Genomic DNA, 22,928 nt, shown 5'->3' with positions numbered 1-22,928 from the left:
TGATAAGGGTTTCATATTCAGAAAATAAAAGAACCCTTACACTTCAACAACAAAATAAACAACCCAATTTTGTAAAATGGGCAAAGAATGTTGAATAGACATTTCTTCAAAGTAGGTATTCAATTGGCTAACAAGCATGTGGAAAACATGTCCAGCATCATTGGTTATCAAGGAAATACAAATAGAAACCCCAGTGAGATACCACTCTCTACCCACTAGGATGGTTATAATAAAAATAAATAAATAAATTACAAAAAAGAAGGAAAATAAGATCTGGAGAAATAGGAATCCTCATATATTCCACCAGAAATGTTAAATGATATAGCCACTGTGAAGAAACCTTGTGGTTCCTCAAAAAGTTATACATGGAATTACCATATAACCCAGCAATTTCACTATTAGGTATATACCCCAAAGAACAGAAAACAAATAAATACTTGTTCACAAATCTTTATAGCAGCATGATTCCCAATAGCCAAAAGCTATAAACAATCTAAATGACTATCAACAGATCAAAGGATGAACAAATTGTGCTATGTACATACAATGGATGATTATTCAACCATGAGAAGGAATGAAGTACTGATAATTTGAATGCACTTCAAAAACATTTTGCTAAGTAAAATAAGCAAGACACAAAAAGTTACTTATTGTATGGTTTTTATGTGAAATAGGCAGAAGAGGCAAATCCACAACAGAAAGCAGATTTATGGTTGCCAGCGGAAGGGGAGAAGAGGGGAATGGGGAGTGATTACTTAATGGGTATGAGGTTTTCTGGAGTGATAAAAAATTTTTTGAAACTATAAAGAGATGGTAATTGCCCACATTGTGAATATTCTAAATGCCACTGAATTGTACATTTTAAAATGGTTAACTGCATGTTGTGTGAATTTCACCTCAATTTAAAAAAGAAAATAACTTCTGTGGCTTAAATTATGCCTCTAAATCAACCCTAAGTCTCAGAGCTTCAACTTCACTGCTTTATCTCCTGGAAGAATCACTTCTACTAAATTGTATTCTTAGTACTTGGCATCATGTACTTGGCTTGAACTGAGAGGTATTACAAGTATCAGCCAAATGAAAACTATTACTGTAGCTATCACACGGCTGTTGTTGAAAGCATGCTGATTTCCCTGTCACCCAGTGCCCACTTCACAAGGACCCATAGGAGTAATTCCTCTCAGGCCTCACTTCCTAAAAAGGTTCCTGGATAAACAGTATCTTTTTAAACCTTAAAGATGCTGCGTAACTTGAAATGATTGCACTGAGTTGTTTAGGGGAACCTGTTCCACTCACACCACCTTTTCCCAAATCTCCAGAGTGGGCAGCAAGTCTTTAGATCTTCTCAAGTACTTGAGCTGGGAGAAGAAGAGAGAAATAAGAAAAAGTAAACAAAACTAAGTCACACTGATGGCAGAAGACTTCAGTAAAGGTCTTAAAACCCCTGCAGCTGAGGTCTGCAAACACCATGAACCCAGACCCCAACTCCAGCTTCATGGAGGCTCAGCCTCCCCCAGGAGACCTGCTCTTAGATCAGTGTGATGTTTCAACTTGTGGCTCCCCTTAATTTGAGCCTGAAGCTCAGATGCAAATTTATGGTCCACATTCAATAACAGGGGCAGGCAAACCTTGTTAACACATTTCTGCAGCCTTTAACTTATTGCAGTCCTTTATTTTCACCTTCACAATTTTATCTTTCTTTTTTTACCTGTATTTCTATCAACCACTCAATCTTTTTTTAGGACAAGATGGAATATAAAGAACAGGAAAATAAAAGTATGTGTCACGTTACCAATCTGTATGGAAAATAAACAACCTGCCTACAAATATAACTGCCATCCACCTCTGTGCAGTGATGAGGTGACCCACCACTCAGGTAATAATATTTAAGATAAATTCTTTACCTTTCATTACAGAATTATCAGCTCAGTTTTCAATCAATGATTTGAAATTATGGCACTTGTAAAAAACCTTAATTTAAAGTTATCTACTGTCCAGTCCCTTTCTTAGACCAGGGAAAGGACTAGTCTCTGGTGCAACTGTTTCCTCCATTTTATCATATATTTTTATCCTTGTAATAATGGTTCAAATATATATATGTGTGTGTGTGTGTGTATATATGTTTTATTGTCAGCTTCAAATCCATTTTGAAAATAAACAAAGTTAACCAAAGAATGAAAATGAAAGAATAACTCAATCGTCAGTGCTTCCTTCCTTTCTCCCCTTCCACCTTCCTTCACCATTAGAAGCCCAATGTATACAGTTTTTATCAGTGGGCACAATCCTCTCTACTAGTACCTTGAAAAATGTACAACAGGGCTTATGAACAAAACAGAATACGATAGATTAAACACTTCTAAGTAACACATGAGTCAAAGAAGAAATCTCAAGAGAAAATTTAAAATACTAAATGAAAATAAAAATAGAACTTAAAATTTGTGAGATGCAGAGAAAGCAGTGCTTAGAGAAAAATTTACAGCATTGAATGCACATATTAGAAAAGAAGAAAGATCTAAAATCAGTAATACAAGCTTCCACCTTAGGAAACTAGAAAAAGAAGAGCAACTTAAATCCAAAGTAAGTAGAAGGAAAAAAATAATAAAAATTAGAGTAAAAATCAATGAAATTGAAAACAAAAAATCAATAGACAAAAATCAATGAAACCAAAAGCTGTCTTTGAAAATATCTCTAAAATTGAGGAACTCTTAGCCAGATTAAGAAAAAAAGACAGAAGACACAAATTATTAATATTAGAAATGAAAAAGCGGTCATCACTACTGATCCCATGGACATTAGAAGAATAATAAAGGAATATTACGGAGAACTCTAGGCCCACAGATTTGATAACCTAGGTAAAAGGGACCAATATCTTGAATGACACAATCTACCAAAACTCATACAAGGAAAAATAGATCAATGGCCTATATCCATTAAAGAAATTGAATCAATAATTAAGTACCTTCCAAAACACAAACACCAGGCCCAGATGGGCTCACTGGTAGATTCTACCAAACATTTAAGGAGGAAATTATACCAACTCTCTATACTCTCTTCCAGAAGACAGAAGCAGAGAAAATATTTCCTAACTTGTTCTATGAGGCCAGCATTACCCTAATATTAAAACCAGACAAAGACATTGTAAGAAAGGAAAGCTATAGCCCAATATCTCTCATGAACATAGACACAAAAATCCTAAACAAAATATTAGGAAATCAAATCCAACAATGTATAAAAAAGCATGTGGTACAGAAGGCCTGGGTTTGAGCTTCAGGTTGTCACATACTATTTAGTGGCCTTGGACAAGTCACTAAAACTTACTTTATCATAATTGACACCTGCCTACCTACTGTATAGTACTGAAGAAATCAAATAAGAAAAACATGTGCAGAAGCACATCAAATTACATTGTTACTCCAAACTAGGAAGCACTAATTTAATGAATCACAGCAATGATACCCTGAGCGACAAGAGTCAACAGTGGGAGTTACTGAAATCAAAGCCACAGGTTTAATCTTGGATGGGCTTCAAATTCCCACTGGTATTCATGGCAACAGACTGTAGCTCCAAGTCTAAGTAGCCACCTCCAGGATGCACAGACAACCACCAGGACCAACACATGCTCCCAAGAAAATGACTTGAAGATTCAGATCCTGCAGACAGTGGCGGGACACCACATCTCTCAGGCACCACCTAAGTACATGACAACACTGCCATCCTATGTTTCTGTAGAGGCTGCATTTATTTTCCACTAAGTGTTCTGGCAGACTGCTTTACCGGAACCTATTACACAGCCACCAATTTATTCGAAAAGGGGAGAAAATAGACACACACACAAAAAATTCATTACCCACAGGAAATGTCACAGTTAATGGTAATTAATCAAACTTCTTTCCCTTCGTGTAGAAAACCAGCCACATAAATAACCATATCAGGGATCAATGGAGCATCTGTTTCATCCCTTAAAAAAGCTACTGGCAGAATGCTGCTCAGATTTTCTGGTATGCTTAAAGAAAACTATTTTCAGAGAAAGGAGCTATACTTTTATTTGGAAAAAGAAATCCATAATCTCTTTCCTAAACGTGTTTTCTATGCCATAATTACATTCTTTTATATATGTGTACACACACATTAACACAGGTGACTTGATCAGAAACGCACATATAAAAAATTTAGGTTAGTGCCAATAAAATAGGAAGATAAAGCTTTAGGAATTTCCTTTGACATTTTAGTAAAGCAAATTTCATTTGGAAATGTTTCTGTACATCTAAATAGCATAACTATACTTATAAAAATGTCTAATCTCCCGAACTCATATCTATTGAACAAAATGAAGGAAAATTGCCCCTTATTTGGCCAAATAAATGGCCAAATTATTCTGCCAACTAACCTAAATGTGGGTGTTTATATTGCCTTTAGTACTGCTAGTATCACCAAAATTCAAACTCCATGTATTTTGCTGTCCTCTCCAAAACCAAACCCCATAGGGAGCTTCATCCTCATGCTCCTCAGCAAATTATTTTCACAGTGAAACGTATTTAACCAAGTGCCATTTTAACCAACATCCCTGATAGGTACCCAGGCAACAGCAGTCCTTTTCAGTGCCTCGGCAACTTTTGTCAGCTAAAAATACCTTAAACATAAAGGGATATGCTAGTGTGGCTATGGTGGGTAACCTATTTGAAAAATATATTATTTAACACTGCCGGCTATTTCATTTATCCTTCTCTGATTTAAGGTATTTCAAAGAATTAGACTTTTCTTTCTGGAAATGTCTGAACATATTTCCTTGAATTCCCTAAAAATATATTTGGCTAGATTAGGTCATTAACTCCAAGAAAAATAAACACTATTATTAATAGCTATGGCTTGGAGAGCAGTTACAGTGTGGCCTGAACTATTTTAACAAATTCATACATTTGCCTTTTAGCTTCTTACTTTGAAGATTGCAAGGTTTCATATTTTAATGAAGATTCTAACAGATAGAAAAATATTGGGGAGTCACAGGAATGTAAGGTACAGCACAGGGAATATAGTCAATAATATTTAATAACTCTGTATGTGACAGATGGTAACTAGACTTATCCTGGTGACCATTCCATAATATATAAAAATATCGAACCACTATGTTGTACACCTGAAACTAACATTGCATGTCAATTATAATTCAATTTAAAAAATATTAGGGAGGAAGGGAGGTAGATAATGAAATCCCCCTATACAGAGTCAATCTTATTTCACTCTTAAGGATACCCAGGGAACAGAGCCAGTACCAAACACAAGGGAAGCGGACTGCTGCAGAGTCATTTGCAGAGGTGGTCCCTGAATTCATACACGTACCAAACGTTACCAAATATTATTTTAGCTCAGGGTTTCTCAACCTCTACACTACTGATATTTTTAAAAGAAAAAATATTCTGACACTTGCTAAACCAGTAAGGAAGATTTTATTCAGGATTATCGCAATGGCTGTCGACTGTTGCAATAGGGGAGAGCGATCAGGTTCAACTCTAAACACTGCAAAGACAGCTGGGAACTTATACTAACAATCAGAGTGAGGGGGTCAAGAGATGGAAAATTACTAAGACAAGACATCAAGGGTAGGGGGATTCTTACCAAACTGACCTAACAGGAGTCTTGCTGAACACAGGCCAGGGTGATCAGACATCAAGGGTGGGGGATAAGGAATTTGATCAGATAAGAAGGGTGATCTGGCATGGAAAGCTAGCGGTGCTGGGGTTCACTAAACTGACTTAGCAGAATTCTTGCTAAAACTGGGCTAGGCAGGCCAAAGACAGGATGGGGGGCCAAGGCTGAGTGAGGCCTAAACAAGAAGGCTTGGAGGCGCCCAACTAAAGTTTGGGAAGGAAAGAGTCTTTGTCAACATCTTGGATCAGTTAAATCTTTGTCTTGAGAGGCCATTCTGTGCATCTGAGGATGTTTAGCAGCATCTCTGGCCTCTACCTACTGATTGCCAGTAGCACCTCCAACCCCCTCCACCCCCTCCCGCCCCCAGGTTGTGACAATCAAAAATGTCTTGAGACACTGAAACCACTGCTTTAGACCAAGGATTAGCAAACTTTTTCTGTAAAGGGCCAGACAGTAAGTATTTTCGGCTTCGAAGAATACATATACATATTCTTCTTTGTCTTTTTTCAACCATTTAAAAATATATAAACTATTCTTAGCTGGTAGATCATAAAAAAATGCAGCAGGCCAGATTTGGTCATTGGTTGCCAAGCTCCACCTCAGACTACCACTTTCCAAGTAGATATAGACAGTATACATATAATATTATATTCAACAAAATACAGATTTACTTAAACTATGATTTGGGTCTTGGTAACTTTCTATCAATATTATTTTCTCAAAGGAGGAAGAACAGAATTAGAGGCAAAATCTTGTGGCAGTCCACATTTTTTTTTTTTTTTTTTTTTTTTTTGCGGTATGTGGGCCTCTCACTGTTGTGGCCTCTCCCGTCGTGGAGCACAGGCTCCGGACGCGCAGGCTCAGCGGTCATGGCTCACGGGCCCAGCTGCTCCGCGGCATGTGGGATCCTCCCGGATCAGGGCACGAACCCATGTCCCCTGCATCGGCAGGCGGACTCTCAACCACTGTGCCACCAGGGAAGCCCCACGTATGTTTTTACGTTAGAAAAGTAAGCAAATTCACAATAGCCTGGGGAAAACTGCTCAAAATGCTCCCGCAAATCTGCCCTTTCCGCTCTAAACACAGCCCAAACCTTGCATTTCCATCCCTTGGTCTTCAAATCCCCAACTACATAGCGTTGATTTAGGAGTTTGTTTTTGTTGGTGTTTTTTAACTGACACTACTTTGGTTTCTGTTTAACATGTTTTTTCATACTCTCTCTTCATCTAACATTCTGGAATGCATCTCTAAAATTAATCTATCCCAGGCTACAGAGTCTATGAATATGAAGTAGGTCACTGGAACACCTTATCTTGCTTAAGGGTCAGTTACATGAACCCCCATGTGCCACAATCCTCTCAGCTTTTGCCTCTAGAAACAAATATGTCCTCATATATTAACAGGATTACCCTGGAAATGATGACATGCTAAAAATGACCCTAGGACTATCTAAAGGTTATACTACAATCCAGCTACTGAATGTGAGAATTTAAGCTATGTGGTACTCTTGTTTTTAACAGTTACAACAAATACAACTGAGAAGGAAAAAAAGACCCAGAACCTTGTATATTTCATTTCACTAGATTCCATTAGGCAAGGTCTAAATTACTAGGAAAAATGGAGAAAATATCTCTGAACAAATGCAGTAAAACATGTCTAACCTCATAGGATATACCTGCCATGTGCTTATTCTTCTTTGATAAAACATCAACATTAAAATGTCTCCTTTGGGGGCTTCCCTGGTGGCGCAGTGGTTGAGAGTCCACCTGCCGATGCAGGGGACACGGGTTTGTGCCCCAGTCCGGGAAGGTCCCACATGCCGTGGAGCGGCTGGGCCCGTGAGCCATGGCCGCTGAGCCTGCGTGTCCAGAGCCTGTGCTCCGCAACTGGAGAGGAGAGGCCACAACAGTGAGAGGCCCGCGTACCGCAAAAAAAAAAAAAAAAAAAAAAAAGTCTCCTTTGGGAGCTCCCTGGCGGTCCAATGGTTAGAACTTGGTGCTTTCAGTGCAGGGGGCATGGGTTCAATCCCTGGCGGAGAACTAACATCCAACAAGCTGAGTGGTGTGGCCAAAAAAAAATTTTTTTTAATTCTCCTTTGATGCTGACACTGTAACTAGCAAAGCAGAAGCTTACCATATTCTTTTTTTTTTTTTTGGCCACATTGCACAGTTTTCAGGATCTTAGTTCTCTGACCAGGGATCGAATCCGTGCCATCAGCAGTGAAAGCGTGGAATCCTGACCATTGGACCGCAGGGGAATTCCCAGAAGGCATATTCTTTATTTTCGAATTAATTTATTTTCAAATCATAAAAACAATATATAGCCATTGCAGTATATAGAGCCATTGCAATATATAACCAACAATATATAGAGAGAGAAAATATAAAGATAGTAAAAATCACTCAAAGCACCACCACGAGATAAACTATTTTTAAAGCTTTAATATATTTCTTCCTAGTCTTTTTTCTATACTTTCTAATAATTTCATAAATCTTACTAAGTCGGAAGCATAATATATGTGTGTTTATACACACACTTGGCAAAAGGTTTCAACAAATAAGAGATCTATATTTTTAATGCCTTTCGCTCATACTTTTATAAATCTATCATAAAAACCCAGAAATCTAGGGACTTCCCTGGTGGTCCAGTGGTTAAGAATCCGCACTTCCATTACAGGGGGCGTGGGTTCGATCCCTGGTGGGGGAACTAAGATCCCACATGCTACGTGGCATGGCCAGAAAATAAATAAATAAAAGTAAAATAAAATAAAAACAGAAGTCTAAACAAAGTTATGTAAAAATGTACTGAGTCTTTCATTGAAGATTATTTCTAAGAGTGAAAAACGGGTACAAGCAAAGTGTTCAATAATAAGAGAAGGATTAAATACATATGGGACATCCCTATAATGAAATGAAGGACAACTATTAAAATTGGATTTTTTTTAAGAATTTAATGACTTGAAATTAAATCTTGATTCCTCCTCCTTCCATTTAATTTTACATCCTGAGCATTTTCCCCAGTCATTAAATTCTAAAAATAATCTAATTTATAAAATTTAGATTTTAGATTTCTTAATATCATTGCCAATGTTCTACCAATTTACACTCGCACCAGCAGATTCTAGGGTACATCTCAATGAGCCTTTAAGAAGGTATGCTCTTAAATCAATAAGTGCAAATACCTTGAAAATGTATTTCAATAATGATTCATGAAAGTAATTATTTAGATTTTTTAGATGCTTGTAATTAAATCTCCTAAAACATCCAAAAAAGTTGCTAATTTTATGTAAAGTGGCTAGAAACAAAAAGCGGTAAGACTCCTTTCAAATCCACATTTTATATATATACATTTCTTTAAGTGCTGACATACTGTTCTGCAAATTACTTACTAAAACTGCCTGTGGCCACTTAAGAGGAAATCATCCTAAGCTGTGTAGCAGCTTCTAGTTACCACTCAAAAAGAAGCAACCGAAGCAGACCATTAAAACAAAGTTTGGTGAGTCATATGGTAGGGAGAGAATGGCATGCTATGACATCATATAAGAAGCAGCATTTAACCCAACCTGTTGGTTGGAAGGCAAATGGATCAGACAAGCCTTTCCAGGTGAAATGAAATCTAAGCTGAGTCCTGAATATGGAGATGAAGGTGTTAGCCAGGCAAATGGGGCAGTGAGGGAAGAGTACTCCAGGAAGAGGGAAGAGCGTATGCAAAGGCCCAGAGGAAGCAGAGAGAACGTGACATATTACAGGGAGTGCAAGTCGTTTACTACGGCTGGAGCACAGAACTGGAGTGGAAGAGCACTCTTCTTAGGGGCTCCAAAATTACAGAGGCCCTCCCTCTCTGGCCAGACTAGACTCTGGACTTTTTTGTATTGTTCTTTCATTAAAATAAATAGAAACTAAGGACCAAAAGAGGCAGAGACTCTTCCCAGCTCTCTTCCTTGTGGCGAGATTCTTCAAATGGTGGAATTGTCCTGTTCCTCCAAATTGGTGGGGCTTGCTCAACAATGAAGTAGATAATAGGGGGTTTGCCCAACACTGGAGGACCAGTCAAGGAGGGTGAGTCTGGCAGATGCAGGCAAGTGTCATGATGAGATTCACTGCTAGGAAGAATAACACTCTGGCAGTAATATAAAGAAATGGATGGAAAGAGGACACCGTTATAACAGCGGGGGCAAACGATGAAGGAGGTCTGGATGAGAATACTTACGATGGAATGCAGAGAAATGGAAGTGTGCTTTGAAGAGAGACTAAGTAGGTGGACTGGAGAGGACTGAGCAGACGTCCAGGTCAAGGGGAAGGGTAATCCTAGATGTCTAGCTTGGGCTACTGAGAAAGGAAGGCAGCAGAGCACAATGATTAAAATTCCTCGCTCTGGGGCTTCTCTGGTGGCGCAGTGGTTGAGAGTCCGCCTGCCGATGCAGGGGACACGGGTTCGTGCCCCGGTCCGGGAAGATCCCACATGCCGCAGAGTGGCTGGGCCCGTGAGCCATGGCCGCTGAGCCTGCGCGTCCAGAGCCTGTGCTCCGCAACGGGAGAGGCCACAACAGTGAGAGGCCCGTGTACCGCAAAAAAAAAAAGATTCCTTGCTCTGGGATTCCATCTCTACCAGATAATGGTTTTGTGACCTTGGGAAAGTTACTTCAACTCCATGTGCTTCAGTTTCTGCATCTGTATAGTGGGAATAACAGTAAAGTCTATCTCAAAGGATTTTGTGAGGAGTTACATGGAAGTTCTCAGAACAGGACCTGGCATGTAGAAGATGCTGGATAAGTATTAGTCATGTAAAGGGTGATGGTGATGCCATTCGCCAAGATGGAGAACACGAGAGGAAGTGCAGATTCCAGGGGCAAAGAATGATGAGTTCAAGCTCGGATATGTTAACCTAATCTGCCTGCAGGACATCCAGGAGGCAGCCGATGACATGGGGCTACAGCTCCGAGGAGAGTTGTGAGTGTCAAATGCTACTTTATAAAGGGTGGTGCTAAGGAGACATCTGAGCAAGGACCTGGCAGACAGGAAGAAGCAGGCCCCAAGGGGACAGCACCTAGTGAGATGTGGAGAAAAGAACTCAGGCAGTCCCTAGGGAACACCGACATTCAAAGGATAGACAGAGGGAAACGGACTGGGAAGGAGCAGTCACAGAGACAAGAGGAAGACTCACAAAAAATAATTCTAATAAAGCTGTACCGTAAAAACTAAAGAAACAAAAACATGAATGACATTGAGATAAGGGCGACATACCACAGTGCACAGGGAATCAGCTTAGAGATTGGAAATCAAGGGTAGGGACAAAAAGATCTCAATAAAAAATAGTATTCCCTAAGAAACAGCATTTACAGTTTACTAATTTTTTTTTAATAAATTACCTAGAAGAACCACATAGTGAAATCTCCAAGTTTATAAGACACAGAGAGCTCTTTTAGTGAGCGGACTGCCTTACCAATGAGGATAAGCCTGCGAAAAATCTCATACAGTAATCTGAGTAGCCAAGAAAGAATCACATTTTTCAAGGAAAGAAAGCAGAACATAATGGCTTCACTGAAAAATAATGCAAACTGCATTTTGAAAATAAAGTTCTGGCCCCGAAGCCTTCAGTTACTGAACACAAAAAAGCCACTTTAAATCACATCACTTTGGGGCTCAGAGGAAACAGAGATAGTCATTGGTCCAGATCGTAGATATGGGAACTATTCTGGAAATCTTGCTGAAAAGCAGATAACTGAGTCATCCAAGACCACTGAGTCAGAATCTCAGGGTACAAGGTTAGGAAAAATGTACCACTTTCTGACAATTTTTAAACAAGCTTACCAGACAATTCACGTGCACACCAACATTTGGGAAGCCCTGATCTGCCCAAGCAGGAGACCAAGGGCTAAAGAAAATGAATGGCTTGGACAACAGCACACAGCTAACGAGAGCATCTAGAGCAGTTCTCAAACTCTAAAACGCATCAGAATCATCCAGAGAGCTTGTTTAATACAAATTTTTGAGCTCTACTCTCAGTGTTTCTGATTCATCCCAAGAATTCACATTTCTAACAAGTGTCCAGGTGAGGCTGCTGCTGCTCACCTGGGGACCACACTTTGCAAACCTCTGGTCTGGACCAGTCATTAGAGACTCTTCTCTGAGTACATCAACTCAATGCAGCCTGTACCCTTAAAGAAAAGGCAGGGTGTTTCAGGAATGAGGCTGAAAGTGAAATAGAAAAACATGACAAAATATAAATTTCATACATGTATTCTAAGCCCTTCTGGTCAATTGGAAGAGTCACAGAAAGCTGGAAAAGACCCAGACTAAGCTAGAGTGAAATTATAAGGGTCAGGGAACATGAGAAGAGACCAAAATGACTGAATAAATAAAAAGACTAAATTCACAAAACAAGGTAGAGACAGGTCATGATTTTAAGATCCGTAAAATTATGAAAAGGTACGTGCAGAATGAACAAATTTCAGAATGACAGCATTAGGCAGCTGGTTTGATTATTTGACTGTGAGAAGTCGTTTTTAAGTCTCTTTTTTGTGTTATTTACTCAGAACATCCCAAAACAGTCTTGAGGCTAAATTTTAACTCAAAACAACTTTTGAAAATGGTTTCCCACTGGTCCCACACAAAGCCAGGGAAGCCACGGAGAAACATTCCTCACTCACCACCTCAATTCTGCATGACTCAGACATTCTGGTATTACATTAGAAAGAACAGCATTCCAAGGCTACTCTAACTGCTCCTCTTTTCTCATATAGACAGCCCTTAGCCCTGAAACACTACATTCAAATACAGAATTCTCTCAACAGCTCAGAATATCTGTAATTGCCTCTGTCTACCTGCTATTTGTCTCACTGTTCTGAGAACACATCCAAAATCCATAACGATGAATTCCACTGACAGCATCTCCTCAGGACTGTCATGCACATATTACATCATATTGTCTTCACCTCTTTTCAAACCCATTTTCCACTTGTGGTTCTTACTGTGCTACCTCTAGTATCTGCTGTCATTTGCTCCAAAGAAATACACCTAAGTGTTAGATCCTTTCATTATCCATTTTACTCCTACATCCAGCTAAGCTGCTCCCTCTACCTTCTAAGTATCCTTGCCCAGGCTTTCCTCTTTGTTACATATATTTGCTTTTGTACTCTCCCCACCCAACTCCCAACACCCTCCTGTCTTCCCCAAAATAACCTGACTTCCAAAGGCACAATATCTGGTTTTTGACCTTTTCAAAGCCAGTGTAAATATCATTCTGTCAACACATATACTGCTATTTAGAGCTAAGAGGCAAAAACAGGATCTAAGTAACTTCTGCTACCCAGACAGGTGAATGGTTCAAGCTGGCTTAGGTTTTTCCCAGGATTCATTACAGGCTATTCTTTGTCATAAGAATGTCGATTCTGCTTATGGCCTTGAAACTAAAGCTTCCTAAGACATTAGAGGATCTCTCATTGGCCAAGCCCTATAACAGGACACAGACACAGACAGACAGACAGACACACACACACACACACACACACCCCTGCCTGAAGACCAAAACTCAGAGTTTACCATCATCAAGTTCCAAATATAATAAGTCACTGCCCACCAAATAACTAACATAAAACTTAAACACAGGCTCTATGCTTACCTACAATTATTAAATCTCAGTCTAAGGTGAGCTTCAAATCTATGCAATACCGTTTTGTTTCTGAAATATATTCTTAATTAGAAGCAAGAGACTTTATGGGAATTGCTACATAGATCCAACAGTGACATTATGACTGTCTGTTTGTCCTTTCCTCATCCTAAACTGTCTTTAAAAATACAAACTTCACTGCAATAAGTAGTGTTGGGAAAACCAGATATGCACATGCAAAGGAATGAATTTGGACCTTTACTCTACACCATATACAAAAAGTAACTCAAAATGAATCAAAGACCTAAAATAAGACTTAAAACTATGAAACTCTTAGAAGAAAACATAGGGGAAATGCTTCATGATACTAGACTTGGTAACGATTTCCTGCATAAGACACCAAAAGCATAGACAACAAAAGTGAAAACAGACAAATTGGACTACATCAAAATTTAAAACTTCTGTGCATCAAAGGACATAATTAACAGAGTAAAAGGGCAGCCTACAGAATGGGAGGAAATATTTATAAACCATATATCTGATAAAGGGTTAATATCCAGAATATGTAAAGAACTCCTACAACTCAACAACAAAAAGACAAATGACCCAATTAGAACATGGGCAAAGGACACTGACTAAACATTTTTCCAAAGAAGATATGCTAACAAGCATATGAAAAGATGTTTAACATTACTAATCATTATGGAAATGCAAATCAAAACCATGAGATATCAGGATGGCTACTATCAAAAAACAAAACAAAAAACAGTGTTGGTGAGGATATGGAGAAACTGGAATGCTTGTGTACTATTGGTAGGAATACAAAATGGTGTAGCTGCTGTGGAAAACATTATGGTGGTTCTTCAAAAAATTAAAAATAGAATTACCATATGATCCAGCTATTCCACTTCTAGATATATACCCAGAATAGCTGAAAGCAGGAATTCAAACAAACATTTATATACCCATGTACAAGTAGCATTATTCATAATAGCCAAAAGGTTGAAGCAACCCAAATGTCCATCAATGAATGAATGGATGCACGAAATGTGGTGTGTATGTATGTGTGTGTGTATGTGTGTGCGTGCGTGTGGGTATAATGGAATATTATTCAGCCTTAAAAAGGAAGGAAATTCTAACACATTCTACAACATGGATGAACCCTGAGGACATTACTCTAAGTGAAATAAGCCTGTCACAGGAAGACAAACACTGTATGAATATAGAGGTATCTAGAAGAGTTAAATTCATAGAGACAGAAAGTAGAATGGTGGTTGCCAGGCGCTGGGGGAGGGAAGAATGGGGAGTTGTTTAATAGGTAGAGAATTTCAGTTTTGCAAGATGAAAACATTCTGGAAATTGGTTGCACAATAATGTGAATATACTTAACACTACTGGAACTGTACACTTAAAAATGGTTAAAATGGTAAATTTTGTGTTGTGTATTTTAACACAATTTTTTAAGTATAAACATGATGAAATATTTTCTTGTAATAGACTTAACTTACAAATCTATAGTCACATTTTTATCTTACATAAAGTGTATTATCTCTTAATATTAACATGCACAGAATGCTATAATATTGTATATGTCTTTGAATGTGTAGAATTGAAAATATCTAAAAAATAATGTGTAGAATTGAAAATATCTAAAAAACAACACATTTTATACACAAAGCTTACATTCTGTAAAATTAAGAACTTTATAGGAAGGCTTACTAAAGAATGCACATGATAATGAAAATAACATGGCATCAAAGTCTAGTACTTGATGTTAATACTCCATTTCATGTAGGGTATTCAAAGAGCTTCATAAAATCTCAGAGCACTATAAAGAAAGGATTTCACCTGTCTGAACCATAAATTGCACAGCAAAGCTTTCATCACAATGTTTACTGAAAAATGCTTGACTGGATGCTAGAGTAGCATAGCACAGACTCCAGGGGCCTCTAATACCTACCTTTGGTGCTCCAAGGACAATGGTGCTTCAAGGACAAAGGACGACTCTGCCTGAAAAAGTTTCAACGTCACACCCCCTACCGGACTCTTAATCGCCCTCCCCACCAAGTTGCGGTGGTTACGAAATTCCTGAGCCCACCTGGGCGACGGGACCTGTCCCAAATAAGGAAAGGCATCTGCCCTGTCCCACTCCCACCCTATAGAAGGAAGGTATATGTGCCTCAACCAATCAGTAAACGAAATTTTCACCTTGGACCGTTCTTTTATTTTCTGGCTATAAAAACTGATCAATAGCACATGTTTGGGCTCGACTCTCCCAGACCACTAGGAAGTCAGCCCACTGTTCTGGCAGTGACCCTTCTCTCTAATAAATTCTATCTTCTTTACATTCTGCCTTGTGTCTGGAAATTCTTTTCCAACCCGCGTTCGGACCACGACACTACCCCGTTACTCTTTACCCTCCATCTGAATAAGATATCTGACGTACGACTTGCTGGCAAATTAAGAAGATATTTCATAAAAATATTTCAAAAAACTTAGTATTCAGCATCTAGAGGTTAAAAAACAGATTTATCTAATTGCATCCAATGAAAAATGTATCCATTTTGAATTTGGACATAAAGTTCAAAGTATAGCTTTATTCAGTTACATTCTTAATTTGATCTAATAATAAGCTATTTGAGAACATAACCCTGTGTCACAACAGTATACTAAAAATACTGGCACTGTTTTATTCAAAGCAAAAATTAAGGTGATTACAACACCTTTAAAACCAAAAATACAAAGATTAAGTACAAGTATGCTTTTATTGCATTGGGGGTGTCAATCTTGGGTGGTATTTACTTGTAAAACGCAGATTCCCAAACCCTTCCCCCTAGCACTCTGATTCAGATTCTGATACACTAGATGGTGGCCTACTAATTTGTATTTTCAATGTGCTTTTTAACAAGGCTTTGAGAAACAATGCAAAACACACCTCTAATAAGATGCTAATTACAGTGCCTTAGAGGTATACCTTATGAGGAAGTTAAATCTCATCTTATTCAACCTGATAAACACAGGAATCCTTTCTACAATACTGACAGATAGACTGATTGATCAATTTTAATAAGAAAGAATACCAACATTTACATACAAATAAATAGCATATGCTTCTCTGTAAACTACAAGTCTAATCACTTATTTTAACAAGACTACCATTGCTTGAAACTTAGAGTCACCTCTTTCGAGAATTAACTTTCAATACAGTGTATAAGCCTTCAAACACATATACAATTATAAAAAGAGAAACTGGTTTCATTACGTTATTGCTCCTGATCAAAATTAGAACTCCCCAGATTCCGTAGCTCTGAAGACATTTAGATTACTTCCCAAATACACCCTCACAGGGTTGAGATTTGCCACCACAGAAAATAGGATGTTTAGATACATGTTTATGTATGGCCAAGTCGCTTTGCTGTGCACCTGAAACTATCACAACATTGTTAATCGGCTATACTCCAATGTAGTTTAAAAAGAAAGAAAATAGGGACTTCCCTGGTGGCACAGTTGGTTAAGAATCCACCTGCCAATGCAGCAGACACGGGTTTGAGCCCTGGTCCGGGAAGATCCCACATGCCGCGGGGCAACTAAGCCCATGCGCCACAACTACTGAGCCTGCGCTCTAGAGCCCGCGAGCCACAACTACTGAGCCCGCATGCCTAGAGCCCCTGCTCCACAACAAAAGAAGCCACCGCAATGAGAAGCCCGTGCACCACAACGAAGAGTAGTCCCCACTCGCCGCAACTAGAGAAAGCCCGTGTGCGGCAACGAAGACCCAACACAGCCAAAAATTAATTTTTTTTTTTAAAAGAAAGAAAATAGGATGTTTAAAAGAATGCTACCAGAGGATCAAGATGCAGTTCCCAAAGAAAAAATGTTTAAATGTTTTGAGAAGAGGAGAGAGTGTAGCCTCTCAGAAACACTGCTTTGAACAAGATAATGTTCACCTCTGTGGACAGGCAATGTTGCCTGCCATTCCAGTAAACAAAGAATGTTGCTGCCATTCTAGTAAACAAGGACCAAGCCATCAGCCGGTGCAGCATCCCACCCCACCACCACTGGTGGTACGCCCTGAGGGGAACTCAGGATAGAGAAAAACAGGAAGCATTCTGTGCTTTGGATACTGGCCCTAGATAGTTAAGATGCATATCTAAGGAATAATTTCATTCAGCCCAGATTCTTACCTCTCCCCATACATAGAAAAGCGTTAAAATCATTAACTTGCAATGTCTGTTTTTGTGATTAGCAGTTATCTTTTGATGTTCAACTACATGTTTGTTCCAGCCCAATACGCCTATGCATCCTGGCTCCTCCCTAAACTCTCTGGAGCAGCTCCTCAGAGGTATCTGAGAGGCTGTCTCCTGGCCTATAGTCCTCAGTAAGGTCCCTGAATAAAACTTAACTCGAAACTTCCAGGTTGTGCATTTTTCTTCTGTCAACACTTGGATGTGTAAATTCAAGTAGGCTTACTTTTTTTTAAGTTTATTACTGAACATTACTGAACACATCTCAATAGTAATAAGAAAAGACGACATTACCTGTGAGCGCTCTCTTCATGAGCCTTCTGCTAGGTTGCGTTTGCTCACTTCACTCTATCAGAGGGGCAGAAAAGATTTCTCCAACACTTGGCACTGCTCGCAACTCCCAGAAGAAGACTTCCAAAATCTACAGAAAGGAATTAAAAAAAAAAAAAAAAGCCCCAGAATCATTGATACAACACCAAAAAAACCCAATCTAAATTTCTCCAGTTTTTCTCCCCCATATTTACCACCATTTGTTGTGCACTGAGTGGGTTCTCCTCAGATTGCACTTATTATTAAAAAAAAGTTATAAACAAGGGACCTCCCTGGTAGTCCAGCGGTTGAGGGTCCGCACTCCCAGCGGCAGGTGGCGTGGGGGAGTGGGGAGGGGGCAGGATCTGACCCCTGGTCAGGGAGCTGGATGCCCCAGCTAGGGTGCCCCAGCTAGGAGCCTGCATGCCGCAACTAAAGATCCTGCATGCTACAATGAGGATCCCGCAAGGGGCAACGAAGATCCTGCGTGCCACAGCTGAGACCCAGCACAGCCAGACCAATAAATAAATAAATATATATTTTTTAAGTTATATGCAAAAATCAAATCTTTACTTAGAATTCTGAATGCTAGCCAGAAATGAAAGACTCCCACTGGGTAGCAGAAAGTAGAGTAGGATTCTTCTGTCCTCCAAGAGATGGTAAGTAATTATATACTTCTTTTAGAAGAGAAAAAAATGTGAAACTAAATAAATCCATATCCATGCATCAGCAGCATCATAGTATAAGGACAACAAAATATAAAATAGCAAGGAGAGGATCACAAATAACTTTCGTAACCTGCTTTTTTAAAAGTGTGATACTCCCCAAATATTCCCTGGTACCTCTGACCTATCCAAACACTGATAGTTGAAAGTTTAGTTTCTGCCATCCCATGGGTAAAGTTTACTTTGGTCTTAGACACACATTTCATATCATCAGGCCTAACTGGGAAGATAAGTTTCACAATACAAATGCATGGCTTAATCCCTACTGTACAGGCAGAAAAACATAAGCTTAAAGAAGGCTGGGAAATTATCCCACCTAAGATAAACAGTGCAGAGAAGAGGTGTCCCGGAAAGGACAGCAAAGAGACTAACCCCAAGCGGTTAGAGCATGAAAGGCAGAAGCTAATGCAAATGCTGAACAAACCCGATGAGAAGCCGCTATTCTAGATCAGAACAGGTGCAAGCTAGAGACAATGACCAAGAAAAAACAATTTTTAAGAAAACAATAAATACTATACTTAGTTAAAGCATGGGAACCATTTAAATGCCCAATAACTGGGGAAGAAGAGTTAAGCAAATGTGACAAAAAGACATAATTTAGTTAACCACGATTTTGTTAGCTGTCAGAAAATTTTGAGTTTTAATAAAGTGAGAAAACGCCATTTATCACATAAAGAAGAAAGAAAAAACAGAGTACAATGTTGTAATTACATATGATCACGATCACTTACGCAAAGCAAGAAACAAGAAGCAACTTGTTCTGATATAGTTAGAAGTATTTATAAGTGAAATTTCCCCGACTTTAGATGGGTTAAGGTGAGCAATTCAAGTCAGAGTCTAGTACAACAAATAGGTCTTTTCAAAATCTCTGCGTAGCAAGGATGCACCACTCACTAACATAATAATTTTTCTGGAACAGCCCTGTATATTAAAGGATGGTTCCCTATAAGTCACTGTAAGAGGTTTTGTGTGTGTGTGTTTGACCTATAGATGTCTCAAAGACTTGGAATGCAATACCTTTGCTTATAACAAATGTTTTGTGAAAGGGAAAAAAATGGAGGAAGGGACCTCAACTTGACCTAAAGCTTCAAAACTAGGCACAGTTGTAATGCCTGGGCACCAAAGAGTGCGTATGGGGCATGAGAAGCAAAGGATAACATTTGACAAGCGAATAAACAAATTCTTCTTATTAAAATTTTGTCAGTACCTTCAAATCCACCCTCTTCACTCTACTCAATTATAAAGCACCTGGGGGCTTCCCTGGTGGCGCAGTGGTTGAAAGTCTGCTTGCCGATGCAGGGGACACGGGTTTGTGCCCCGGTCTGGGAAGATCCCACATGCTGCGGAGCGGCTGGGCCTGTGAGCCATGGCCGCTGAGCCTGCGCGTCCAGAGCCTATGCTCCGCAATGGGAGAGGCCACAACAGTGAGAGGCCCGCGTACCGCAAAAAAAAAAAAAAAATTATAAAGCACCTGGGACCTTGCAGTATAATTCATAATCAAATCTCCGGGCATTTATTCACAAGCCGTTTTACAATGGCTTACAAGCAAGAGAATTCTACTTCTTCCATAATACCATATGAACTGTTTTATCATCGTGTCCTGGAGAGAGACAGGCTCTCCTACCGCCTCTTAAGAATTACAGATTGCTTCCAGATGCTTTTCAGGTGATTTCAAGCCTTTTCTCATTCTGTGACTCTTGAATTACGAAAGGGCATCTCTAATTCATGAGAAATACTGCTCCCACTTCAGTGTCCATTAACATACATTCTCCCCTTCCACTACATTGTAGGCACTCACACACGTATGCTTTTAGTTAGGTAATAATGCCTCCCTGTGTATCAGTCAGGGCTTTACTGAGAACCACTCATATTTTACCATCGTGATTCCACTAGCAGCCACACTTTGAGACTTCAAAGGAGGCTGAGTCCCTTGACAGTAATGCACAGAATGACATCAAAAGCAAGGTTAAACAAAACTCAAGTAAACAGAAAGGACTCTCTTAAAATTCACTGGGTCTTGGTAATTCTCTCATTATCACCTCATTTAAAAACAAAATATGTCTCCTGCTAAAATGTGGGGAAGTTGGCAGTTAACAATTCAGTCACACCCAAATCTCTGCCCAGGCAAGTGCTTTCCCCTTCTAACAAAACGCTATCTCCACACAGCAAAACCAAATCCAGCCTCAGAATCCTTCTGTGCAGTGGCTATGTCACATCCCTAAATTCAACAAAGGAACAAAATTTAAACCTCATTTCCAGATGGCATAAATTCAGTGAATTCAGACCTCTACTGTGCCGAGTGCATAAATCTGTTAATAGGCAAAGAGTGCACAAAAAGCACAGCAAACCGCCAAATGAACACTGTGTGTTGTGGGCAGAGAGAATTAATATCCACATCACAGATTTCTCTCTGTATCGATGAAATGAATGCAGAGGGGCGTTTTTACAGGAGGTGTGGATTTTTCCATAGCACTGGATTAATTGACCCGTGTTATAATCAAGTGCTTTCCTGGAGAGTAATTAACAAATCAATCAATCAACTACAAGTTTTCAAAAACGTGGAGTTGATGATGAGTTAATTATTGAATAATTTCATTCTCCAAAAGAGCCGAACTGTGGCAGGTTATGTGGAAACTTGCAGAGAAGAACAAAATGTTCTACCAAGGCCCACAGTCTTCACTATTCCACTTAATATTAATAAAGGACTTCCCTGGTGGCGCAGTGGTTAAGAATCCGCCTGCCGATGCAGGGGACACAGGTTTGAGCCCTGGTCCGGGAAGATCCCACATGCCACAGAGCAACTAAGCACATGAGCCACAACTACTGAGCCCACGTGCCACAACTACTGAGCCCACGTGCCTAGAGTGCGTGCTCTACAACAATGAGAAGCCCACACACCGCAAATGAAGAATAGCCCCCCTCACTGCAACTAGAGAAAGCCCAAGCCTGCGTGTGACAACAAAGACCCAACACAGCCAAAATTAATAATTTAAAAAATAATTAATTAATTTTTTTAAAAGAATATTAATAACAACTCAAGAGTCTTAAAATGGTTGGATCTAAACCCAGTCCCTGAATTTTATAGATGATAAAAATAAAGCACAGGGAAGCTAAGTGACTTTAGGGAAGACAGAGGTAGAACCCGTATCTTCCAACCCACGGTGATGCGATCTTCTCCACATTAAACTCACAATTCCTCAACTATCTACCCATTAAGTCTATTTCATTTCCCTCAAACAGCAAAGCTTTTAAAGCTTTGGGAAAAGTGGAACCAAATGAAGCTTCAATCTCCAGTTTCCATCCAATCAATCCCTGAGATTTTACATTAATTATATAGATTCTCTTCTTCACTCAAGAAACACAGTGTGATTTGGATGACCTTGGGAAGGTCCCAACCATGAAACAAATGAGTGAGCTACAGCACATCACCGAGGAGGAAGAGCAGACAGAGACAGACTACAGGCATCTCAGAAATGAATCAAGGATACTGACTGATCAAAATAAATAACGGGGCTTCCCTGGTGGCACAGTGGTTGAGGGTCCGCCTGCCGATGCAGGGGACGCGGGTTCGTGCCCCGGTCTGGGAAGATCCCACATGCCATGGAGCGGCTGGGCCCGTGAGCCATGGCCGCTGAGCCTGCGCGTCCGGAGCCTGTGCTCCGCAACGGGAGAGGCCACAACAGTGAGAGGCCCGCGTTAAAAAAAAAAAAAAAAAAAAAAATGAATAACGAAGATTAACAAAATCAAAATCTAAGTATTAAGTGATATTTCCCAATGTAACAACTATTCCTAAGATGTTTCTTAAAGAAAAAAAATGTAGTGGTCATTGTTTAAGGTTGTGTAATCAAGCAGATTTGGAAAATGCGACATTCTAAAATATCCCTCTTGAACATTCACAAAGCGCATCATGTGTATAAAGGCTCGAAGAAGGCCTACAGGAAAGAAGCCCACTTAGTTTTGTTTAATATATACAACGTTTCCCAATCTTATTTGACATCTTTTGTTTGCAGAACTGTACTGACATCCTCCAAGAAGCATCCTTCAGGAAGCACATATAGCATTTTTGATGAATAACATGGCACCCATTAAGCAGCATTTATAATGAGATTGGCTTCCTCTTCCAGACCCAACTGTTAAAAATCAACTCTTGGGACTTCCCTGGTGGTCCAGTTGTAAAGAATCTGCCTTGCAATGCAGGGGACACAGGGTTAGATCCCTGGTCAGGGAACTAAGATCCCACATGCCACAGGTCAACTAAACCCGTTCACCACAACTACTGAGCTCATGCACCTCAACTAGAGCCTGCGTGCTGTAAACTAGAGAGCCCACATGCCCTGGAGCCTGTATCCCACAAATAGAGAAGAGAAAACCCACACGCCACAACTAGAGAGAAACC

At 39.6% G+C, this 22,928-nt stretch overlaps 1 protein-coding gene across 4 annotated transcripts in view; it reads right to left on the bottom strand.

Annotated features, from left to right (window-relative positions):
* FAM160A1 (family with sequence similarity 160 member A1) overlaps nucleotides 1-22,928 on the bottom strand; it is a 277,730-nt gene that overhangs the window by 181,659 nt on the left and 73,143 nt on the right. For all 4 annotated transcript variants that reach the window (XM_029234817.1, XM_029234820.1, XM_029234819.1 and 1 more), the window contains exon 2: nucleotides 17,793-17,919. The gene's annotated coding sequence lies outside the window, so the exon portion shown is untranslated. The remainder of the gene's footprint in view (nucleotides 1-17,792; nucleotides 17,920-22,928) is intronic.

Source organism: Monodon monoceros, unplaced genomic scaffold, assembly GCF_005190385.1.
Source record: "Monodon monoceros isolate NGI ecotype Baffin Bay Population unplaced genomic scaffold, NGI_Narwhal_1 Super_Scaffold_20, whole genome shotgun sequence".
Classification (NCBI taxonomy): Eukaryota; Metazoa; Chordata; class Mammalia; order Artiodactyla; family Monodontidae; genus Monodon; species Monodon monoceros.
This window is presented reverse-complemented; position numbering and strand designations above follow the sequence as displayed.